General features: G+C 54.3%; 43 non-coding genes across 43 annotated transcripts; 9 read left to right on the top strand and 34 right to left on the bottom strand.

Annotated features, from left to right (window-relative positions):
• Window positions 1-76: 76 nt before the first annotated feature.
• Window positions 77-148, top strand: Trnag-ucc. The gene has a single exon. It is a non-coding gene; the product is annotated as a tRNA-Gly (tRNA).
• A 581-nt stretch (window positions 149-729) lies between these two features.
• Window positions 730-803, bottom strand: Trnai-aau. Its single transcript has one exon. It is a non-coding gene; the product is annotated as a tRNA-Ile (tRNA).
• Window positions 804-1,001: 198 nt separating this feature from the next.
• Trnae-uuc lies at window positions 1,002-1,073 on the bottom strand. Its single transcript has one exon. It is a non-coding gene; the product is annotated as a tRNA-Glu (tRNA).
• A 281-nt stretch (window positions 1,074-1,354) lies between these two features.
• On the bottom strand, window positions 1,355-1,427 carry Trnam-cau. Its single transcript has one exon. It is a non-coding gene; the product is annotated as a tRNA-Met (tRNA).
• Window positions 1,428-1,720: 293 nt separating this feature from the next.
• Window positions 1,721-1,791, bottom strand: Trnag-gcc. Its single transcript has one exon. It is a non-coding gene; the product is annotated as a tRNA-Gly (tRNA).
• A 341-nt stretch (window positions 1,792-2,132) lies between these two features.
• On the top strand, window positions 2,133-2,204 carry Trnag-ucc. The gene has a single exon. It is a non-coding gene; the product is annotated as a tRNA-Gly (tRNA).
• Window positions 2,205-2,785: 581 nt separating this feature from the next.
• On the bottom strand, window positions 2,786-2,859 carry Trnai-aau. The gene has a single exon. It is a non-coding gene; the product is annotated as a tRNA-Ile (tRNA).
• Window positions 2,860-3,057: 198 nt separating this feature from the next.
• On the bottom strand, window positions 3,058-3,129 carry Trnae-uuc. The gene has a single exon. It is a non-coding gene; the product is annotated as a tRNA-Glu (tRNA).
• A 281-nt stretch (window positions 3,130-3,410) lies between these two features.
• On the bottom strand, window positions 3,411-3,483 carry Trnam-cau. Its single transcript has one exon. It is a non-coding gene; the product is annotated as a tRNA-Met (tRNA).
• Window positions 3,484-3,776: 293 nt separating this feature from the next.
• Window positions 3,777-3,847, bottom strand: Trnag-gcc. Its single transcript has one exon. It is a non-coding gene; the product is annotated as a tRNA-Gly (tRNA).
• A 341-nt stretch (window positions 3,848-4,188) lies between these two features.
• Trnag-ucc lies at window positions 4,189-4,260 on the top strand. Its single transcript has one exon. It is a non-coding gene; the product is annotated as a tRNA-Gly (tRNA).
• Window positions 4,261-4,841: 581 nt separating this feature from the next.
• On the bottom strand, window positions 4,842-4,915 carry Trnai-aau. Its single transcript has one exon. It is a non-coding gene; the product is annotated as a tRNA-Ile (tRNA).
• A 198-nt stretch (window positions 4,916-5,113) lies between these two features.
• Window positions 5,114-5,185, bottom strand: Trnae-uuc. The gene has a single exon. It is a non-coding gene; the product is annotated as a tRNA-Glu (tRNA).
• Window positions 5,186-5,466: 281 nt separating this feature from the next.
• Window positions 5,467-5,539, bottom strand: Trnam-cau. Its single transcript has one exon. It is a non-coding gene; the product is annotated as a tRNA-Met (tRNA).
• A 293-nt stretch (window positions 5,540-5,832) lies between these two features.
• On the bottom strand, window positions 5,833-5,903 carry Trnag-gcc. The gene has a single exon. It is a non-coding gene; the product is annotated as a tRNA-Gly (tRNA).
• Window positions 5,904-6,244: 341 nt separating this feature from the next.
• Trnag-ucc lies at window positions 6,245-6,316 on the top strand. The gene has a single exon. It is a non-coding gene; the product is annotated as a tRNA-Gly (tRNA).
• A 581-nt stretch (window positions 6,317-6,897) lies between these two features.
• Trnai-aau lies at window positions 6,898-6,971 on the bottom strand. The gene has a single exon. It is a non-coding gene; the product is annotated as a tRNA-Ile (tRNA).
• Window positions 6,972-7,169: 198 nt separating this feature from the next.
• Window positions 7,170-7,241, bottom strand: Trnae-uuc. Its single transcript has one exon. It is a non-coding gene; the product is annotated as a tRNA-Glu (tRNA).
• A 281-nt stretch (window positions 7,242-7,522) lies between these two features.
• Window positions 7,523-7,595, bottom strand: Trnam-cau. Its single transcript has one exon. It is a non-coding gene; the product is annotated as a tRNA-Met (tRNA).
• A 293-nt stretch (window positions 7,596-7,888) lies between these two features.
• Window positions 7,889-7,959, bottom strand: Trnag-gcc. The gene has a single exon. It is a non-coding gene; the product is annotated as a tRNA-Gly (tRNA).
• Window positions 7,960-8,300: 341 nt separating this feature from the next.
• Trnag-ucc lies at window positions 8,301-8,372 on the top strand. The gene has a single exon. It is a non-coding gene; the product is annotated as a tRNA-Gly (tRNA).
• A 581-nt stretch (window positions 8,373-8,953) lies between these two features.
• Window positions 8,954-9,027, bottom strand: Trnai-aau. Its single transcript has one exon. It is a non-coding gene; the product is annotated as a tRNA-Ile (tRNA).
• Window positions 9,028-9,225: 198 nt separating this feature from the next.
• Window positions 9,226-9,297, bottom strand: Trnae-uuc. The gene has a single exon. It is a non-coding gene; the product is annotated as a tRNA-Glu (tRNA).
• Window positions 9,298-9,578: 281 nt separating this feature from the next.
• On the bottom strand, window positions 9,579-9,651 carry Trnam-cau. The gene has a single exon. It is a non-coding gene; the product is annotated as a tRNA-Met (tRNA).
• Window positions 9,652-9,944: 293 nt separating this feature from the next.
• Trnag-gcc lies at window positions 9,945-10,015 on the bottom strand. Its single transcript has one exon. It is a non-coding gene; the product is annotated as a tRNA-Gly (tRNA).
• Window positions 10,016-10,356: 341 nt separating this feature from the next.
• Window positions 10,357-10,428, top strand: Trnag-ucc. Its single transcript has one exon. It is a non-coding gene; the product is annotated as a tRNA-Gly (tRNA).
• A 581-nt stretch (window positions 10,429-11,009) lies between these two features.
• On the bottom strand, window positions 11,010-11,083 carry Trnai-aau. The gene has a single exon. It is a non-coding gene; the product is annotated as a tRNA-Ile (tRNA).
• A 198-nt stretch (window positions 11,084-11,281) lies between these two features.
• On the bottom strand, window positions 11,282-11,353 carry Trnae-uuc. The gene has a single exon. It is a non-coding gene; the product is annotated as a tRNA-Glu (tRNA).
• Window positions 11,354-11,634: 281 nt separating this feature from the next.
• On the bottom strand, window positions 11,635-11,707 carry Trnam-cau. Its single transcript has one exon. It is a non-coding gene; the product is annotated as a tRNA-Met (tRNA).
• A 293-nt stretch (window positions 11,708-12,000) lies between these two features.
• Window positions 12,001-12,071, bottom strand: Trnag-gcc. Its single transcript has one exon. It is a non-coding gene; the product is annotated as a tRNA-Gly (tRNA).
• A 341-nt stretch (window positions 12,072-12,412) lies between these two features.
• Window positions 12,413-12,484, top strand: Trnag-ucc. Its single transcript has one exon. It is a non-coding gene; the product is annotated as a tRNA-Gly (tRNA).
• Window positions 12,485-13,065: 581 nt separating this feature from the next.
• Trnai-aau lies at window positions 13,066-13,139 on the bottom strand. The gene has a single exon. It is a non-coding gene; the product is annotated as a tRNA-Ile (tRNA).
• A 198-nt stretch (window positions 13,140-13,337) lies between these two features.
• On the bottom strand, window positions 13,338-13,409 carry Trnae-uuc. The gene has a single exon. It is a non-coding gene; the product is annotated as a tRNA-Glu (tRNA).
• A 281-nt stretch (window positions 13,410-13,690) lies between these two features.
• Window positions 13,691-13,763, bottom strand: Trnam-cau. Its single transcript has one exon. It is a non-coding gene; the product is annotated as a tRNA-Met (tRNA).
• A 293-nt stretch (window positions 13,764-14,056) lies between these two features.
• Window positions 14,057-14,127, bottom strand: Trnag-gcc. The gene has a single exon. It is a non-coding gene; the product is annotated as a tRNA-Gly (tRNA).
• Window positions 14,128-14,468: 341 nt separating this feature from the next.
• Trnag-ucc lies at window positions 14,469-14,540 on the top strand. The gene has a single exon. It is a non-coding gene; the product is annotated as a tRNA-Gly (tRNA).
• Window positions 14,541-15,121: 581 nt separating this feature from the next.
• Window positions 15,122-15,195, bottom strand: Trnai-aau. Its single transcript has one exon. It is a non-coding gene; the product is annotated as a tRNA-Ile (tRNA).
• A 198-nt stretch (window positions 15,196-15,393) lies between these two features.
• On the bottom strand, window positions 15,394-15,465 carry Trnae-uuc. Its single transcript has one exon. It is a non-coding gene; the product is annotated as a tRNA-Glu (tRNA).
• Window positions 15,466-15,746: 281 nt separating this feature from the next.
• On the bottom strand, window positions 15,747-15,819 carry Trnam-cau. The gene has a single exon. It is a non-coding gene; the product is annotated as a tRNA-Met (tRNA).
• Window positions 15,820-16,112: 293 nt separating this feature from the next.
• Window positions 16,113-16,183, bottom strand: Trnag-gcc. The gene has a single exon. It is a non-coding gene; the product is annotated as a tRNA-Gly (tRNA).
• A 341-nt stretch (window positions 16,184-16,524) lies between these two features.
• Trnag-ucc lies at window positions 16,525-16,596 on the top strand. The gene has a single exon. It is a non-coding gene; the product is annotated as a tRNA-Gly (tRNA).
• A 581-nt stretch (window positions 16,597-17,177) lies between these two features.
• Trnai-aau lies at window positions 17,178-17,251 on the bottom strand. The gene has a single exon. It is a non-coding gene; the product is annotated as a tRNA-Ile (tRNA).
• A 198-nt stretch (window positions 17,252-17,449) lies between these two features.
• On the bottom strand, window positions 17,450-17,521 carry Trnae-uuc. The gene has a single exon. It is a non-coding gene; the product is annotated as a tRNA-Glu (tRNA).
• Between the last annotated feature and the right edge of the window lie 276 nt (window positions 17,522-17,797).

Raw genomic sequence — 17,797 nt, 5'->3', positions numbered from 1 at the left:
TGCCGGGTACGATCACCTTCGGCCGCTGCCGACAGGCGGGAAGCCGACTCAGCGCGGTGGCGGGGCGCTCGCTTGTGCGGTGGTGGTGTAATGGTCAGCATAGTTGCCTTCCAAGCAGTTGATCCGGGTTCGATTCCCGGCCACCGCAGCAGGCTTTTAATTTCGCGTATGAGTACTTTTGCCACGCGCTCTTAAACTATTGTTTTTTCGCCCTCTTACTCGCTGCATACCAGCCCTTAGTGTGTCTCGACTTGTCTCGACTTTGCTCAGCTGACGCGAGAGCTGACGCTCTCAAATCGGCCTATATCAAAACGACAAGCACGAGAAACGACTGAGAGAGGTAAGGAGAGGCGAGGCGATGGACACACAGCACGCCCCCTTCATTTCACGGTGGCGTCTCCCTGGCCGAATCGGGCTGTAGCTCCGAAAACAAAGGAGAAACAAAAATAGGAAGTAAAACTGCCAATAGTGCCCTGTGTTCCCATGCGCTCACCCGCCCAAGTACTGACAAGGGCCAAAGTTGTTACGCATCGGCAATCGGACATTTTCTTTCATTTTCTCTAACCAGTGTATTCAAGATATTATGGCCATTGCCGAGTGAATGCTGTAGTGCTTCCCGACGAGTCGGGTTCGGATCCTCTGTCAACTTCCACGCAGGGTGATGATCATTTGGTCATCACACTCGCCAGCTGAAATCGGCGCTGCCTTTTCGCAGTAGTAAAAGAGAAGTGGCCCGTGGGGGGATCGAACCCACGACCTTCGCGTTATTAGCACGACGCTCTAACCAACTGAGCTAACGGGCCTCGGCAGATGCAGCTGCTCAGCCCTACGCTGGAATCAGATGGCATGAAGCCATACACCATTCCTATGGTCGTCGTGTGTCTGCTTCCCTAGTCTATATTCTGCTGACGGTCACGAAACAGTAGCTATATTGCGAGCAGGACGGGAAACGGCCGCTCGGACAGCTCAAACTTGTCACGATTAGTGTGGAAAAAATTCCGTTCCGGTACCGGGAATCGAACCCGGGCCTCCTGGGTGAAAGCCAGGTATCCTAGCCACTAGACCACACCGGATGCGGCCGTTTCATTCGACCGTTCGTACGGTCGCTTGTCGCATTGTCGCTCTCTTTGCGAGCATCTTTGCACATACTGACTGGCAAGGCGCGCACCTCAAACGTCGCAGAGCAATGCTTTTGGCTTCATGCTCTGCTGGGAGAAGAGGAATAGGGAAGCTGTATGTAGCAATAACAGGAAGTAAACATTTTCCCGCTGAAGCGTTGAAACGTTGTGGATAACAAACAAGAAATAAGTTGGCGCCCTAGCAACAGCACCACCTTCAGTCACAGAAAATTAGATGCCCCGGGTGACGATCGAACTCACGACCTTAAGATTATGAGACTTACGCGCTGCCTACTGCGCTACCGAGGCAGGCGATCGTTAGACCTTCTGGAATCTTGGTAAGTACCGAATACAAGTGGTAGAGAGTCTGCACTCCCTGGCTCATTTTTTCTGTTGCTACACGTGCATTCACGGCGCGGCAGGCAACTTGCGATGCTAGGCCGACGCCAGTATGTACAATAGCACGCAGGAGTCCAAACGAGCAGTCGTCCGCGCTGCATGATTGGTTCTTTCCACACGGAATCCCGCGGTTCATTCTCATGGCTCACGCAGTTCGAGTGCGAAAGACACGCAGCACCCCTACCGGAGAAAAAACAAAATGATGCATCGGCCGGGAATCGAACCCGGGCCGCCCGCGTGGCAGGCGAGCATTCTACCACTGAACCACCGATGCTCGGGCCAGCGGTACCTTCACGCTGCTTCCCGAGCAGATGTCTCAAGGGAAAGTGGGACTGCCGTCAAGCGCCGTAGCATTCTGTGGAGAAGATGCTGCAGACGCTGAATCCTGCACTGCACTGCTTAAAGATGCCGCCAGAACGCGGTCCTCTGCGTACTCTTGCGTCGCCGGCGCCGACTCTTGCCAAAGGATGCGAAATGTGCGCGGATACGCTGTCCGAATGCGTCTGGATGTGCTCCCCTAGCCTGCCTCGAAATGCGCCTGCCGGGTACGATCACCTTCGGCCGCTGCCGACAGGCGGGAAGCCGACTCAGCGCGGTGGCGGGGCGCTCGCTTGTGCGGTGGTGGTGTAATGGTCAGCATAGTTGCCTTCCAAGCAGTTGATCCGGGTTCGATTCCCGGCCACCGCAGCAGGCTTTTAATTTCGCGTATGAGTACTTTTGCCACGCGCTCTTAAACTATTGTTTTTTCGCCCTCTTACTCGCTGCATACCAGCCCTTAGTGTGTCTCGACTTGTCTCGACTTTGCTCAGCTGACGCGAGAGCTGACGCTCTCAAATCGGCCTATATCAAAACGACAAGCACGAGAAACGACTGAGAGAGGTAAGGAGAGGCGAGGCGATGGACACACAGCACGCCCCCTTCATTTCACGGTGGCGTCTCCCTGGCCGAATCGGGCTGTAGCTCCGAAAACAAAGGAGAAACAAAAATAGGAAGTAAAACTGCCAATAGTGCCCTGTGTTCCCATGCGCTCACCCGCCCAAGTACTGACAAGGGCCAAAGTTGTTACGCATCGGCAATCGGACATTTTCTTTCATTTTCTCTAACCAGTGTATTCAAGATATTATGGCCATTGCCGAGTGAATGCTGTAGTGCTTCCCGACGAGTCGGGTTCGGATCCTCTGTCAACTTCCACGCAGGGTGATGATCATTTGGTCATCACACTCGCCAGCTGAAATCGGCGCTGCCTTTTCGCAGTAGTAAAAGAGAAGTGGCCCGTGGGGGGATCGAACCCACGACCTTCGCGTTATTAGCACGACGCTCTAACCAACTGAGCTAACGGGCCTCGGCAGATGCAGCTGCTCAGCCCTACGCTGGAATCAGATGGCATGAAGCCATACACCATTCCTATGGTCGTCGTGTGTCTGCTTCCCTAGTCTATATTCTGCTGACGGTCACGAAACAGTAGCTATATTGCGAGCAGGACGGGAAACGGCCGCTCGGACAGCTCAAACTTGTCACGATTAGTGTGGAAAAAATTCCGTTCCGGTACCGGGAATCGAACCCGGGCCTCCTGGGTGAAAGCCAGGTATCCTAGCCACTAGACCACACCGGATGCGGCCGTTTCATTCGACCGTTCGTACGGTCGCTTGTCGCATTGTCGCTCTCTTTGCGAGCATCTTTGCACATACTGACTGGCAAGGCGCGCACCTCAAACGTCGCAGAGCAATGCTTTTGGCTTCATGCTCTGCTGGGAGAAGAGGAATAGGGAAGCTGTATGTAGCAATAACAGAAAGTAAACATTTTCCCGCTGAAGCGTTGAAACGTTGTGGATAACAAACAAGAAATAAGTTGGCGCCCTAGCAACAGCACCACCTTCAGTCACAGAAGATTAGATGCCCCGGGTGAGGATCGAACTCACGACCTTAAGATTATGAGACTTACGCGCTGCCTACTGCGCTACCGAGGCAGGCGATCGTTAGACCTTCTGGAATCTTGGTAAGTACCGAATACAAGTGGTAGAGAGTCTGCACTCCCTGGCTCATTTTTTCTGTTGCTACACGTGCATTCACGGCGCGGCAGGCAACTTGCGATGCTAGGCCGACGCCAGTATGTACAATAGCACGCAGGAGTCCAAACGAGCAGTCGTCCGCGCTGCATGATTGGTTCTTTCCACACGGAATCCCGCGGTTCATTCTCATGGCTCACGCAGTTCGAGTGCGAAAGACACGCAGCACCCCTACCGGAGAAAAAACAAAATGATGCATCGGCCGGGAATCGAACCCGGGCCGCCCGCGTGGCAGGCGAGCATTCTACCACTGAACCACCGATGCTCGGGCCAGCGGTACCTTCACGCTGCTTCCCGAGCAGATGTCTCAAGGGAAAGTGGGACTGCCGTCAAGCGCCGTAGCATTCTGTGGAGAAGATGCTGCAGACGCTGAATCCTGCACTGCACTGCTTAAAGATGCCGCCAGAACGCGGTCCTCTGCGTACTCTTGCGTCGCCGGCGCCGACTCTTGCCAAAGGATGCGAAATGTGCGCGGATACGCTGTCCGAATGCGTCTGGATGTGCTCCCCTAGCCTGCCTCGAAATGCGCCTGCCGGGTACGATCACCTTCGGCCGCTGCCGACAGGCGGGAAGCCGACTCAGCGCGGTGGCGGGGCGCTCGCTTGTGCGGTGGTGGTGTAATGGTCAGCATAGTTGCCTTCCAAGCAGTTGATCCGGGTTCGATTCCCGGCCACCGCAGCAGGCTTTTAATTTCGCGTATGAGTACTTTTGCCACGCGCTCTTAAACTATTGTTTTTTCGCCCTCTTACTCGCTGCATACCAGCCCTTAGTGTGTCTCGACTTGTCTCGACTTTGCTCAGCTGACGCGAGAGCTGACGCTCTCAAATCGGCCTATATCAAAACGACAAGCACGAGAAACGACTGAGAGAGGTAAGGAGAGGCGAGGCGATGGACACACAGCACGCCCCCTTCATTTCACGGTGGCGTCTCCCTGGCCGAATCGGGCTGTAGCTCCGAAAACAAAGGAGAAACAAAAATAGGAAGTAAAACTGCCAATAGTGCCCTGTGTTCCCATGCGCTCACCCGCCCAAGTACTGACAAGGGCCAAAGTTGTTACGCATCGGCAATCGGACATTTTCTTTCATTTTCTCTAACCAGTGTATTCAAGATATTATGGCCATTGCCGAGTGAATGCTGTAGTGCTTCCCGACGAGTCGGGTTCGGATCCTCTGTCAACTTCCACGCAGGGTGATGATCATTTGGTCATCACACTCGCCAGCTGAAATCGGCGCTGCCTTTTCGCAGTAGTAAAAGAGAAGTGGCCCGTGGGGGGATCGAACCCACGACCTTCGCGTTATTAGCACGACGCTCTAACCAACTGAGCTAACGGGCCTCGGCAGATGCAGCTGCTCAGCCCTACGCTGGAATCAGATGGCATGAAGCCATACACCATTCCTATGGTCGTCGTGTGTCTGCTTCCCTAGTCTATATTCTGCTGACGGTCACGAAACAGTAGCTATATTGCGAGCAGGACGGGAAACGGCCGCTCGGACAGCTCAAACTTGTCACGATTAGTGTGGAAAAAATTCCGTTCCGGTACCGGGAATCGAACCCGTGCCTCCTGGGTGAAAGCCAGGTATCCTAGCCACTAGACCACACCGGATGCGGCCGTTTCATTCGACCGTTCGTACGGTCGCTTGTCGCATTGTCGCTCTCTTTGCGAGCATCTTTGCACATACTGACTGGCAAGGCGCGCACCTCAAACGTCGCAGAGCAATGCTTTTGGCTTCATGCTCTGCTGGGAGAAGAGGAATAGGGAAGCTGTATGTAGCAATAACAGAAAGTAAACATTTTCCCGCTGAAGCGTTGAAACGTTGTGGATAACAAACAAGAAATAAGTTGGCGCCCTAGCAACAGCACCACCTTCAGTCACAGAAGATTAGATGCCCCGGGTGAGGATCGAACTCACGACCTTAAGATTATGAGACTTACGCGCTGCCTACTGCGCTACCGAGGCAGGCGATCGTTAGACCTTCTGGAATCTTGGTAAGTACCGAATACAAGTGGTAGAGAGTCTGCACTCCCTGGCTCATTTTTTCTGTTGCTACACGTGCATTCACGGCGCGGCAGGCAACTTGCGATGCTAGGCCGACGCCAGTATGTACAATAGCACGCAGGAGTCCAAACGAGCAGTCGTCCGCGCTGCATGATTGGTTCTTTCCACACGGAATCCCGCGGTTCATTCTCATGGCTCACGCAGTTCGAGTGCGAAAGACACGCAGCACCCCTACCGGAGAAAAAACAAAATGATGCATCGGCCGGGAATCGAACCCGGGCCGCCCGCGTGGCAGGCGAGCATTCTACCACTGAACCACCGATGCTCGGGCCAGCGGTACCTTCACGCTGCTTCCCGAGCAGATGTCTCAAGGGAAAGTGGGACTGCCGTCAAGCGCCGTAGCATTCTGTGGAGAAGATGCTGCAGACGCTGAATCCTGCACTGCACTGCTTAAAGATGCCGCCAGAACGCGGTCCTCTGCGTACTCTTGCGTCGCCGGCGCCGACTCTTGCCAAAGGATGCGAAATGTGCGCGGATACGCTGTCCGAATGCGTCTGGATGTGCTCCCCTAGCCTGCCTCGAAATGCGCCTGCCGGGTACGATCACCTTCGGCCGCTGCCGACAGGCGGGAAGCCGACTCAGCGCGGTGGCGGGGCGCTCGCTTGTGCGGTGGTGGTGTAATGGTCAGCATAGTTGCCTTCCAAGCAGTTGATCCGGGTTCGATTCCCGGCCACCGCAGCAGGCTTTTAATTTCGCGTATGAGTACTTTTGCCACGCGCTCTTAAACTATTGTTTTTTCGCCCTCTTACTCGCTGCATACCAGCCCTTAGTGTGTCTCGACTTGTCTCGACTTTGCTCAGCTGACGCGAGAGCTGACGCTCTCAAATCGGCCTATATCAAAACGACAAGCACGAGAAACGACTGAGAGAGGTAAGGAGAGGCGAGGCGATGGACACACAGCACGCCCCCTTCATTTCACGGTGGCGTCTCCCTGGCCGAATCGGGCTGTAGCTCCGAAAACAAAGGAGAAACAAAAATAGGAAGTAAAACTGCCAATAGTGCCCTGTGTTCCCATGCGCTCACCCGCCCAAGTACTGACAAGGGCCAAAGTTGTTACGCATCGGCAATCGGACATTTTCTTTCATTTTCTCTAACCAGTGTATTCAAGATATTATGGCCATTGCCGAGTGAATGCTGTAGTGCTTCCCGACGAGTCGGGTTCGGATCCTCTGTCAACTTCCACGCAGGGTGATGATCATTTGGTCATCACACTCGCCAGCTGAAATCGGCGCTGCCTTTTCGCAGTAGTAAAAGAGAAGTGGCCCGTGGGGGGATCGAACCCACGACCTTCGCGTTATTAGCACGACGCTCTAACCAACTGAGCTAACGGGCCTCGGCAGATGCAGCTGCTCAGCCCTACGCTGGAATCAGATGGCATGAAGCCATACACCATTCCTATGGTCGTCGTGTGTCTGCTTCCCTAGTCTATATTCTGCTGACGGTCACGAAACAGTAGCTATATTGCGAGCAGGACGGGAAACGGCCGCTCGGACAGCTCAAACTTGTCACGATTAGTGTGGAAAAAATTCCGTTCCGGTACCGGGAATCGAACCCGGGCCTCCTGGGTGAAAGCCAGGTATCCTAGCCACTAGACCACACCGGATGCGGCCGTTTCATTCGACCGTTCGTACGGTCGCTTGTCGCATTGTCGCTCTCTTTGCGAGCATCTTTGCACATACTGACTGGCAAAGCGCGCACCTCAAACGTCGCAGAGCAATGCTTTTGGCTTCATGCTCTGCTGGGAGAAGAGGAATAGGGAAGCTGTATGTAGCAATAACAGGAAGTAAACATTTTCCCGCTGAAGCGTTGAAACGTTGTGGATAACAAACAAGAAATAAGTTGGCGCCCTAGCAACAGCACCACCTTCAGTCACAGAAAATTAGATGCCCCGGGTGAGGATCGAACTCACGACCTTAAGATTATGAGACTTACGCGCTGCCTACTGCGCTACCGAGGCAGGCGATCGTTAGACCTTCTGGAATCTTGGTAAGTACCGAATACAAGTGGTAGAGAGTCTGCACTCCCTGGCTCATTTTTTCTGTTGCTACACGTGCATTCACGGCGCGGCAGGCAACTTGCGATGCTAGGCCGACGCCAGTATGTACAATAGCACGCAGGAGTCCAAACGAGCAGTCGTCCGCGCTGCATGATTGGTTCTTTCCACACGGAATCCCGCGGTTCATTCTCATGGCTCACGCAGTTCGAGTGCGAAAGACACGCAGCACCCCTACCGGAGAAAAAACAAAATGATGCATCGGCCGGGAATCGAACCCGGGCCGCCCGCGTGGCAGGCGAGCATTCTACCACTGAACCACCGATGCTCGGGCCAGCGGTACCTTCACGCTGCTTCCCGAGCAGATGTCTCAAGGGAAAGTGGGACTGCCGTCAAGCGCCGTAGCATTCTGTGGAGAAGATGCTGCAGACGCTGAATCCTGCACTGCACTGCTTAAAGATGCCGCCAGAACGCGGTCCTCTGCGTACTCTTGCGTCGCCGGCGCCGACTCTTGCCAAAGGATGCGAAATGTGCGCGGATACGCTGTCCGAATGCGTCTGGATGTGCTCCCCTAGCCTGCCTCGAAATGCGCCTGCCGGGTACGATCACCTTCGGCCGCTGCCGACAGGCGGGAAGCCGACTCAGCGCGGTGGCGGGGCGCTCGCTTGTGCGGTGGTGGTGTAATGGTCAGCATAGTTGCCTTCCAAGCAGTTGATCCGGGTTCGATTCCCGGCCACCGCAGCAGGCTTTTAATTTCGCGTATGAGTACTTTTGCCACGCGCTCTTAAACTATTGTTTTTTCGCCCTCTTACTCGCTGCATACCAGCCCTTAGTGTGTCTCGACTTGTCTCGACTTTGCTCAGCTGACGCGAGAGCTGACGCTCTCAAATCGGCCTATATCAAAACGACAAGCACGAGAAACGACTGAGAGAGGTAAGGAGAGGCGAGGCGATGGACACACAGCACGCCCCCTTCATTTCACGGTGGCGTCTCCCTGGCCGAATCGGGCTGTAGCTCCGAAAACAAAGGAGAAACAAAAATAGGAAGTAAAACTGCCAATAGTGCCCTGTGTTCCCATGCGCTCACCCGCCCAAGTACTGACAAGGGCCAAAGTTGTTACGCATCGGCAATCGGACATTTTCTTTCATTTTCTCTAACCAGTGTATTCAAGATATTATGGCCATTGCCGAGTGAATGCTGTAGTGCTTCCCGACGAGTCGGGTTCGGATCCTCTGTCAACTTCCACGCAGGGTGATGATCATTTGGTCATCACACTCGCCAGCTGAAATCGGCGCTGCCTTTTCGCAGTAGTAAAAGAGAAGTGGCCCGTGGGGGGATCGAACCCACGACCTTCGCGTTATTAGCACGACGCTCTAACCAACTGAGCTAACGGGCCTCGGCAGATGCAGCTGCTCAGCCCTACGCTGGAATCAGATGGCATGAAGCCATACACCATTCCTATGGTCGTCGTGTGTCTGCTTCCCTAGTCTATATTCTGCTGACGGTCACGAAACAGTAGCTATATTGCGAGCAGGACGGGAAACGGCCGCTCGGACAGCTCAAACTTGTCACGATTAGTGTGGAAAAAATTCCGTTCCGGTACCGGGAATCGAACCCGGGCCTCCTGGGTGAAAGCCAGGTATCCTAGCCACTAGACCACACCGGATGCGGCCGTTTCATTCGACCGTTCGTACGGTCGCTTGTCGCATTGTCGCTCTCTTTGCGAGCATCTTTGCACATACTGACTGGCAAAGCGCGCACCTCAAACGTCGCAGAGCAATGCTTTTGGCTTCATGCTCTGCTGGGAGAAGAGGAATAGGGAAGCTGTATGTAGCAATAACAGGAAGTAAACATTTTCCCGCTGAAGCGTTGAAACGTTGTGGATAACAAACAAGAAATAAGTTGGCGCCCTAGCAACAGCACCACCTTCAGTCACAGAAAATTAGATGCCCCGGGTGACGATCGAACTCACGACCTTAAGATTATGAGACTTACGCGCTGCCTACTGCGCTACCGAGGCAGGCGATCGTTAGACCTTCTGGAATCTTGGTAAGTACCGAATACAAGTGGTAGAGAGTCTGCACTCCCTGGCTCATTTTTTCTGTTGCTACACGTGCATTCACGGCGCGGCAGGCAACTTGCGATGCTAGGCCGACGCCAGTATGTACAATAGCACGCAGGAGTCCAAACGAGCAGTCGTCCGCGCTGCATGATTGGTTCTTTCCACACGGAATCCCGCGGTTCATTCTCATGGCTCACGCAGTTCGAGTGCGAAAGACACGCAGCACCCCTACCGGAGAAAAAACAAAATGATGCATCGGCCGGGAATCGAACCCGGGCCGCCCGCGTGGCAGGCGAGCATTCTACCACTGAACCACCGATGCTCGGGCCAGCGGTACCTTCACGCTGCTTCCCGAGCAGATGTCTCAAGGGAAAGTGGGACTGCCGTCAAGCGCCGTAGCATTCTGTGGAGAAGATGCTGCAGACGCTGAATCCTGCACTGCACTGCTTAAAGATGCCGCCAGAACGCGGTCCTCTGCGTACTCTTGCGTCGCCGGCGCCGACTCTTGCCAAAGGATGCGAAATGTGCGCGGATACGCTGTCCGAATGCGTCTGGATGTGCTCCCCTAGCCTGCCTCGAAATGCGCCTGCCGGGTACGATCACCTTCGGCCGCTGCCGACAGGCGGGAAGCCGACTCAGCGCGGTGGCGGGGCGCTCGCTTGTGCGGTGGTGGTGTAATGGTCAGCATAGTTGCCTTCCAAGCAGTTGATCCGGGTTCGATTCCCGGCCACCGCAGCAGGCTTTTAATTTCGCGTATGAGTACTTTTGCCACGCGCTCTTAAACTATTGTTTTTTCGCCCTCTTACTCGCTGCATACCAGCCCTTAGTGTGTCTCGACTTGTCTCGACTTTGCTCAGCTGACGCGAGAGCTGACGCTCTCAAATCGGCCTATATCAAAACGACAAGCACGAGAAACGACTGAGAGAGGTAAGGAGAGGCGAGGCGATGGACACACAGCACGCCCCCTTCATTTCACGGTGGCGTCTCCCTGGCCGAATCGGGCTGTAGCTCCGAAAACAAAGGAGAAACAAAAATAGGAAGTAAAACTGCCAATAGTGCCCTGTGTTCCCATGCGCTCACCCGCCCAAGTACTGACAAGGGCCAAAGTTGTTACGCATCGGCAATCGGACATTTTCTTTCATTTTCTCTAACCAGTGTATTCAAGATATTATGGCCATTGCCGAGTGAATGCTGTAGTGCTTCCCGACGAGTCGGGTTCGGATCCTCTGTCAACTTCCACGCAGGGTGATGATCATTTGGTCATCACACTCGCCAGCTGAAATCGGCGCTGCCTTTTCGCAGTAGTAAAAGAGAAGTGGCCCGTGGGGGGATCGAACCCACGACCTTCGCGTTATTAGCACGACGCTCTAACCAACTGAGCTAACGGGCCTCGGCAGATGCAGCTGCTCAGCCCTACGCTGGAATCAGATGGCATGAAGCCATACACCATTCCTATGGTCGTCGTGTGTCTGCTTCCCTAGTCTATATTCTGCTGACGGTCACGAAACAGTAGCTATATTGCGAGCAGGACGGGAAACGGCCGCTCGGACAGCTCAAACTTGTCACGATTAGTGTGGAAAAAATTCCGTTCCGGTACCGGGAATCGAACCCGGGCCTCCTGGGTGAAAGCCAGGTATCCTAGCCACTAGACCACACCGGATGCGGCCGTTTCATTCGACCGTTCGTACGGTCGCTTGTCGCATTGTCGCTCTCTTTGCGAGCATCTTTGCACATACTGACTGGCAAAGCGCGCACCTCAAACGTCGCAGAGCAATGCTTTTGGCTTCATGCTCTGCTGGGAGAAGAGGAATAGGGAAGCTGTATGTAGCAATAACAGGAAGTAAACATTTTCCCGCTGAAGCGTTGAAACGTTGTGGATAACAAACAAGAAATAAGTTGGCGCCCTAGCAACAGCACCACCTTCAGTCACAGAAAATTAGATGCCCCGGGTGACGATCGAACTCACGACCTTAAGATTATGAGACTTACGCGCTGCCTACTGCGCTACCGAGGCAGGCGATCGTTAGACCTTCTGGAATCTTGGTAAGTACCGAATACAAGTGGTAGAGAGTCTGCACTCCCTGGCTCATTTTTTCTGTTGCTACACGTGCATTCACGGCGCGGCAGGCAACTTGCGATGCTAGGCCGACGCCAGTATGTACAATAGCACGCAGGAGTCCAAACGAGCAGTCGTCCGCGCTGCATGATTGGTTCTTTCCACACGGAATCCCGCGGTTCATTCTCATGGCTCACGCAGTTCGAGTGCGAAAGACACGCAGCACCCCTACCGGAGAAAAAACAAAATGATGCATCGGCCGGGAATCGAACCCGGGCCGCCCGCGTGGCAGGCGAGCATTCTACCACTGAACCACCGATGCTCGGGCCAGCGGTACCTTCACGCTGCTTCCCGAGCAGATGTCTCAAGGGAAAGTGGGACTGCCGTCAAGCGCCGTAGCATTCTGTGGAGAAGATGCTGCAGACGCTGAATCCTGCACTGCACTGCTTAAAGATGCCGCCAGAACGCGGTCCTCTGCGTACTCTTGCGTCGCCGGCGCCGACTCTTGCCAAAGGATGCGAAATGTGCGCGGATACGCTGTCCGAATGCGTCTGGATGTGCTCCCCTAGCCTGCCTCGAAATGCGCCTGCCGGGTACGATCACCTTCGGCCGCTGCCGACAGGCGGGAAGCCGACTCAGCGCGGTGGCGGGGCGCTCGCTTGTGCGGTGGTGGTGTAATGGTCAGCATAGTTGCCTTCCAAGCAGTTGATCCGGGTTCGATTCCCGGCCACCGCAGCAGGCTTTTAATTTCGCGTATGAGTACTTTTGCCACGCGCTCTTAAACTATTGTTTTTTCGCCCTCTTACTCGCTGCATACCAGCCCTTAGTGTGTCTCGACTTGTCTCGACTTTGCTCAGCTGACGCGAGAGCTGACGCTCTCAAATCGGCCTATATCAAAACGACAAGCACGAGAAACGACTGAGAGAGGTAAGGAGAGGCGAGGCGATGGACACACAGCACGCCCCCTTCATTTCACGGTGGCGTCTCCCTGGCCGAATCGGGCTGTAGCTCCGAAAACAAAGGAGAAACAAAAATAGGAAGTAAAACTGCCAATAGTGCCCTGTGTTCCCATGCGCTCACCCGCCCAAGTACTGACAAGGGCCAAAGTTGTTACGCATCGGCAATCGGACATTTTCTTTCATTTTCTCTAACCAGTGTATTCAAGATATTATGGCCATTGCCGAGTGAATGCTGTAGTGCTTCCCGACGAGTCGGGTTCGGATCCTCTGTCAACTTCCACGCAGGGTGATGATCATTTGGTCATCACACTCGCCAGCTGAAATCGGCGCTGCCTTTTCGCAGTAGTAAAAGAGAAGTGGCCCGTGGGGGGATCGAACCCACGACCTTCGCGTTATTAGCACGACGCTCTAACCAACTGAGCTAACGGGCCTCGGCAGATGCAGCTGCTCAGCCCTACGCTGGAATCAGATGGCATGAAGCCATACACCATTCCTATGGTCGTCGTGTGTCTGCTTCCCTAGTCTATATTCTGCTGACGGTCACGAAACAGTAGCTATATTGCGAGCAGGACGGGAAACGGCCGCTCGGACAGCTCAAACTTGTCACGATTAGTGTGGAAAAAATTCCGTTCCGGTACCGGGAATCGAACCCGGGCCTCCTGGGTGAAAGCCAGGTATCCTAGCCACTAGACCACACCGGATGCGGCCGTTTCATTCGACCGTTCGTACGGTCGCTTGTCGCATTGTCGCTCTCTTTGCGAGCATCTTTGCACATACTGACTGGCAAAGCGCGCACCTCAAACGTCGCAGAGCAATGCTTTTGGCTTCATGCTCTGCTGGGAGAAGAGGAATAGGGAAGCTGTATGTAGCAATAACAGGAAGTAAACATTTTCCCGCTGAAGCGTTGAAACGTTGTGGATAACAAACAAGAAATAAGTTGGCGCCCTAGCAACAGCACCACCTTCAGTCACAGAAAATTAGATGCCCCGGGTGACGATCGAACTCACGACCTTAAGATTATGAGACTTACGCGCTGCCTACTGCGCTACCGAGGCAGGCGATCGTTAGACCTTCTGGAATCTTGGTAAGTACCGAATACAAGTGGTAGAGAGTCTGCACTCCCTGGCTCATTTTTTCTGTTGCTACACGTGCATTCACGGCGCGGCAGGCAACTTGCGATGCTAGGCCGACGCCAGTATGTACAATAGCACGCAGGAGTCCAAACGAGCAGTCGTCCGCGCTGCATGATTGGTTCTTTCCACACGGAATCCCGCGGTTCATTCTCATGGCTCACGCAGTTCGAGTGCGAAAGACACGCAGCACCCCTACCGGAGAAAAAACAAAATGATGCATCGGCCGGGAATCGAACCCGGGCCGCCCGCGTGGCAGGCGAGCATTCTACCACTGAACCACCGATGCTCGGGCCAGCGGTACCTTCACGCTGCTTCCCGAGCAGATGTCTCAAGGGAAAGTGGGACTGCCGTCAAGCGCCGTAGCATTCTGTGGAGAAGATGCTGCAGACGCTGAATCCTGCACTGCACTGCTTAAAGATGCCGCCAGAACGCGGTCCTCTGCGTACTCTTGCGTCGCCGGCGCCGACTCTTGCCAAAGGATGCGAAATGTGCGCGGATACGCTGTCCGAATGCGTCTGGATGTGCTCCCCTAGCCTGCCTCGAAATGCGCCTGCCGGGTACGATCACCTTCGGCCGCTGCCGACAGGCGGGAAGCCGACTCAGCGCGGTGGCGGGGCGCTCGCTTGTGCGGTGGTGGTGTAATGGTCAGCATAGTTGCCTTCCAAGCAGTTGATCCGGGTTCGATTCCCGGCCACCGCAGCAGGCTTTTAATTTCGCGTATGAGTACTTTTGCCACGCGCTCTTAAACTATTGTTTTTTCGCCCTCTTACTCGCTGCATACCAGCCCTTAGTGTGTCTCGACTTGTCTCGACTTTGCTCAGCTGACGCGAGAGCTGACGCTCTCAAATCGGCCTATATCAAAACGACAAGCACGAGAAACGACTGAGAGAGGTAAGGAGAGGCGAGGCGATGGACACACAGCACGCCCCCTTCATTTCACGGTGGCGTCTCCCTGGCCGAATCGGGCTGTAGCTCCGAAAACAAAGGAGAAACAAAAATAGGAAGTAAAACTGCCAATAGTGCCCTGTGTTCCCATGCGCTCACCCGCCCAAGTACTGACAAGGGCCAAAGTTGTTACGCATCGGCAATCGGACATTTTCTTTCATTTTCTCTAACCAGTGTATTCAAGATATTATGGCCATTGCCGAGTGAATGCTGTAGTGCTTCCCGACGAGTCGGGTTCGGATCCTCTGTCAACTTCCACGCAGGGTGATGATCATTTGGTCATCACACTCGCCAGCTGAAATCGGCGCTGCCTTTTCGCAGTAGTAAAAGAGAAGTGGCCCGTGGGGGGATCGAACCCACGACCTTCGCGTTATTAGCACGACGCTCTAACCAACTGAGCTAACGGGCCTCGGCAGATGCAGCTGCTCAGCCCTACGCTGGAATCAGATGGCATGAAGCCATACACCATTCCTATGGTCGTCGTGTGTCTGCTTCCCTAGTCTATATTCTGCTGACGGTCACGAAACAGTAGCTATATTGCGAGCAGGACGGGAAACGGCCGCTCGGACAGCTCAAACTTGTCACGATTAGTGTGGAAAAAATTCCGTTCCGGTACCGGGAATCGAACCCGGGCCTCCTGGGTGAAAGCCAGGTATCCTAGCCACTAGACCACACCGGATGCGGCCGTTTCATTCGACCGTTCGTACGGTCGCTTGTCGCATTGTCGCTCTCTTTGCGAGCATCTTTGCACATACTGACTGGCAAGGCGCGCACCTCAAACGTCGCAGAGCAATGCTTTTGGCTTCATGCTCTGCTGGGAGAAGAGGAATAGGGAAGCTGTATGTAGCAATAACAGAAAGTAAACATTTTCCCGCTGAAGCGTTGAAACGTTGTGGATAACAAACAAGAAATAAGTTGGCGCCCTAGCAACAGCACCACCTTCAGTCACAGAAGATTAGATGCCCCGGGTGAGGATCGAACTCACGACCTTAAGATTATGAGACTTACGCGCTGCCTACTGCGCTACCGAGGCAGGCGATCGTTAGACCTTCTGGAATCTTGGTAAGTACCGAATACAAGTGGTAGAGAGTCTGCACTCCCTGGCTCATTTTTTCTGTTGCTACACGTGCATTCACGGCGCGGCAGGCAACTTGCGATGCTAGGCCGACGCCAGTATGTACAATAGCACGCAGGAGTCCAAACGAGCAGTCGTCCGCGCTGCATGATTGGTTCTTTCCACACGGAATCCCGCGGTTCATTCTCATGGCTCACGCAGTTCGAGTGCGAAAGACACGCAGCACCCCTACCGGAGAAAAAACAAAATGATGCATCGGCCGGGAATCGAACCCGGGCCGCCCGCGTGGCAGGCGAGCATTCTACCACTGAACCACCGATGCTCGGGCCAGCGGTACCTTCACGCTGCTTCCCGAGCAGATGTCTCAAGGGAAAGTGGGACTGCCGTCAAGCGCCGTAGCATTCTGTGGAGAAGATGCTGCAGACGCTGAATCCTGCACTGCACTGCTTAAAGATGCCGCCAGAACGCGGTCCTCTGCGTACTCTTGCGTCGCCGGCGCCGACTCTTGCCAAAGGATGCGAAATGTGCGCGGATACGCTGTCCGAATGCGTCTGGATGTGCTCCCCTAGCCTGCCTCGAAATGCGCCTGCCGGGTACGATCACCTTCGGCCGCTGCCGACAGGCGGGAAGCCGACTCAGCGCGGTGGCGGGGCGCTCGCTTGTGCGGTGGTGGTGTAATGGTCAGCATAGTTGCCTTCCAAGCAGTTGATCCGGGTTCGATTCCCGGCCACCGCAGCAGGCTTTTAATTTCGCGTATGAGTACTTTTGCCACGCGCTCTTAAACTATTGTTTTTTCGCCCTCTTACTCGCTGCATACCAGCCCTTAGTGTGTCTCGACTTGTCTCGACTTTGCTCAGCTGACGCGAGAGCTGACGCTCTCAAATCGGCCTATATCAAAACGACAAGCACGAGAAACGACTGAGAGAGGTAAGGAGAGGCGAGGCGATGGACACACAGCACGCCCCCTTCATTTCACGGTGGCGTCTCCCTGGCCGAATCGGGCTGTAGCTCCGAAAACAAAGGAGAAACAAAAATAGGAAGTAAAACTGCCAATAGTGCCCTGTGTTCCCATGCGCTCACCCGCCCAAGTACTGACAAGGGCCAAAGTTGTTACGCATCGGCAATCGGACATTTTCTTTCATTTTCTCTAACCAGTGTATTCAAGATATTATGGCCATTGCCGAGTGAATGCTGTAGTGCTTCCCGACGAGTCGGGTTCGGATCCTCTGTCAACTTCCACGCAGGGTGATGATCATTTGGTCATCACACTCGCCAGCTGAAATCGGCGCTGCCTTTTCGCAGTAGTAAAAGAGAAGTGGCCCGTGGGGGGATCGAACCCACGACCTTCGCGTTATTAGCACGACGCTCTAACCAACTGAGCTAACGGGCCTCGGCAGATGCAGCTGCTCAGCCCTACGCTGGAATCAGATGGCATGAAGCCATACACCATTCCTATGGTCGTCGTGTGTCTGCTTCCCTAGTCTATATTCTGCTGACGGTCACGAAACAGTAGCTATATTGCGAGCAGGACGGGAAACGGCCGCTCGGACAGCTCAAACTTGTCACGATTAGTGTGGAAAAAATTCCGTTCCGGTACCGGGAATCGAACCCGGGCCTCCTGGGTGAAAGCCAGGTATCCTAGCCACTAGACCACACCGGATGCGGCCGTTTCATTCGACCGTTCGTACGGTCGCTTGTCGCATTGTCGCTCTCTTTGCGAGCATCTTTGCACATACTGACTGGCAAGGCGCGCACCTCAAACGTCGCAGAGCAATGCTTTTGGCTTCATGCTCTGCTGGGAGAAGAGGAATAGGGAAGCTGTATGTAGCAATAACAGGAAGTAAACATTTTCCCGCTGAAGCGTTGAAACGTTGTGGATAACAAACAAGAAATAAGTTGGCGCCCTAGCAACAGCACCACCTTCAGTCACAGAAAA

The sequence above is a fragment of the Schistocerca americana genome, unplaced genomic scaffold (genome assembly GCF_021461395.2).
Source record: "Schistocerca americana isolate TAMUIC-IGC-003095 unplaced genomic scaffold, iqSchAmer2.1 HiC_scaffold_325, whole genome shotgun sequence".
NCBI classification, from domain to species: Eukaryota; Metazoa; Arthropoda; class Insecta; order Orthoptera; family Acrididae; genus Schistocerca; species Schistocerca americana.
The sequence above is the reverse complement of the archived record's forward strand: the minus strand, read 5'-3'. Positions and strand labels throughout refer to the sequence as shown.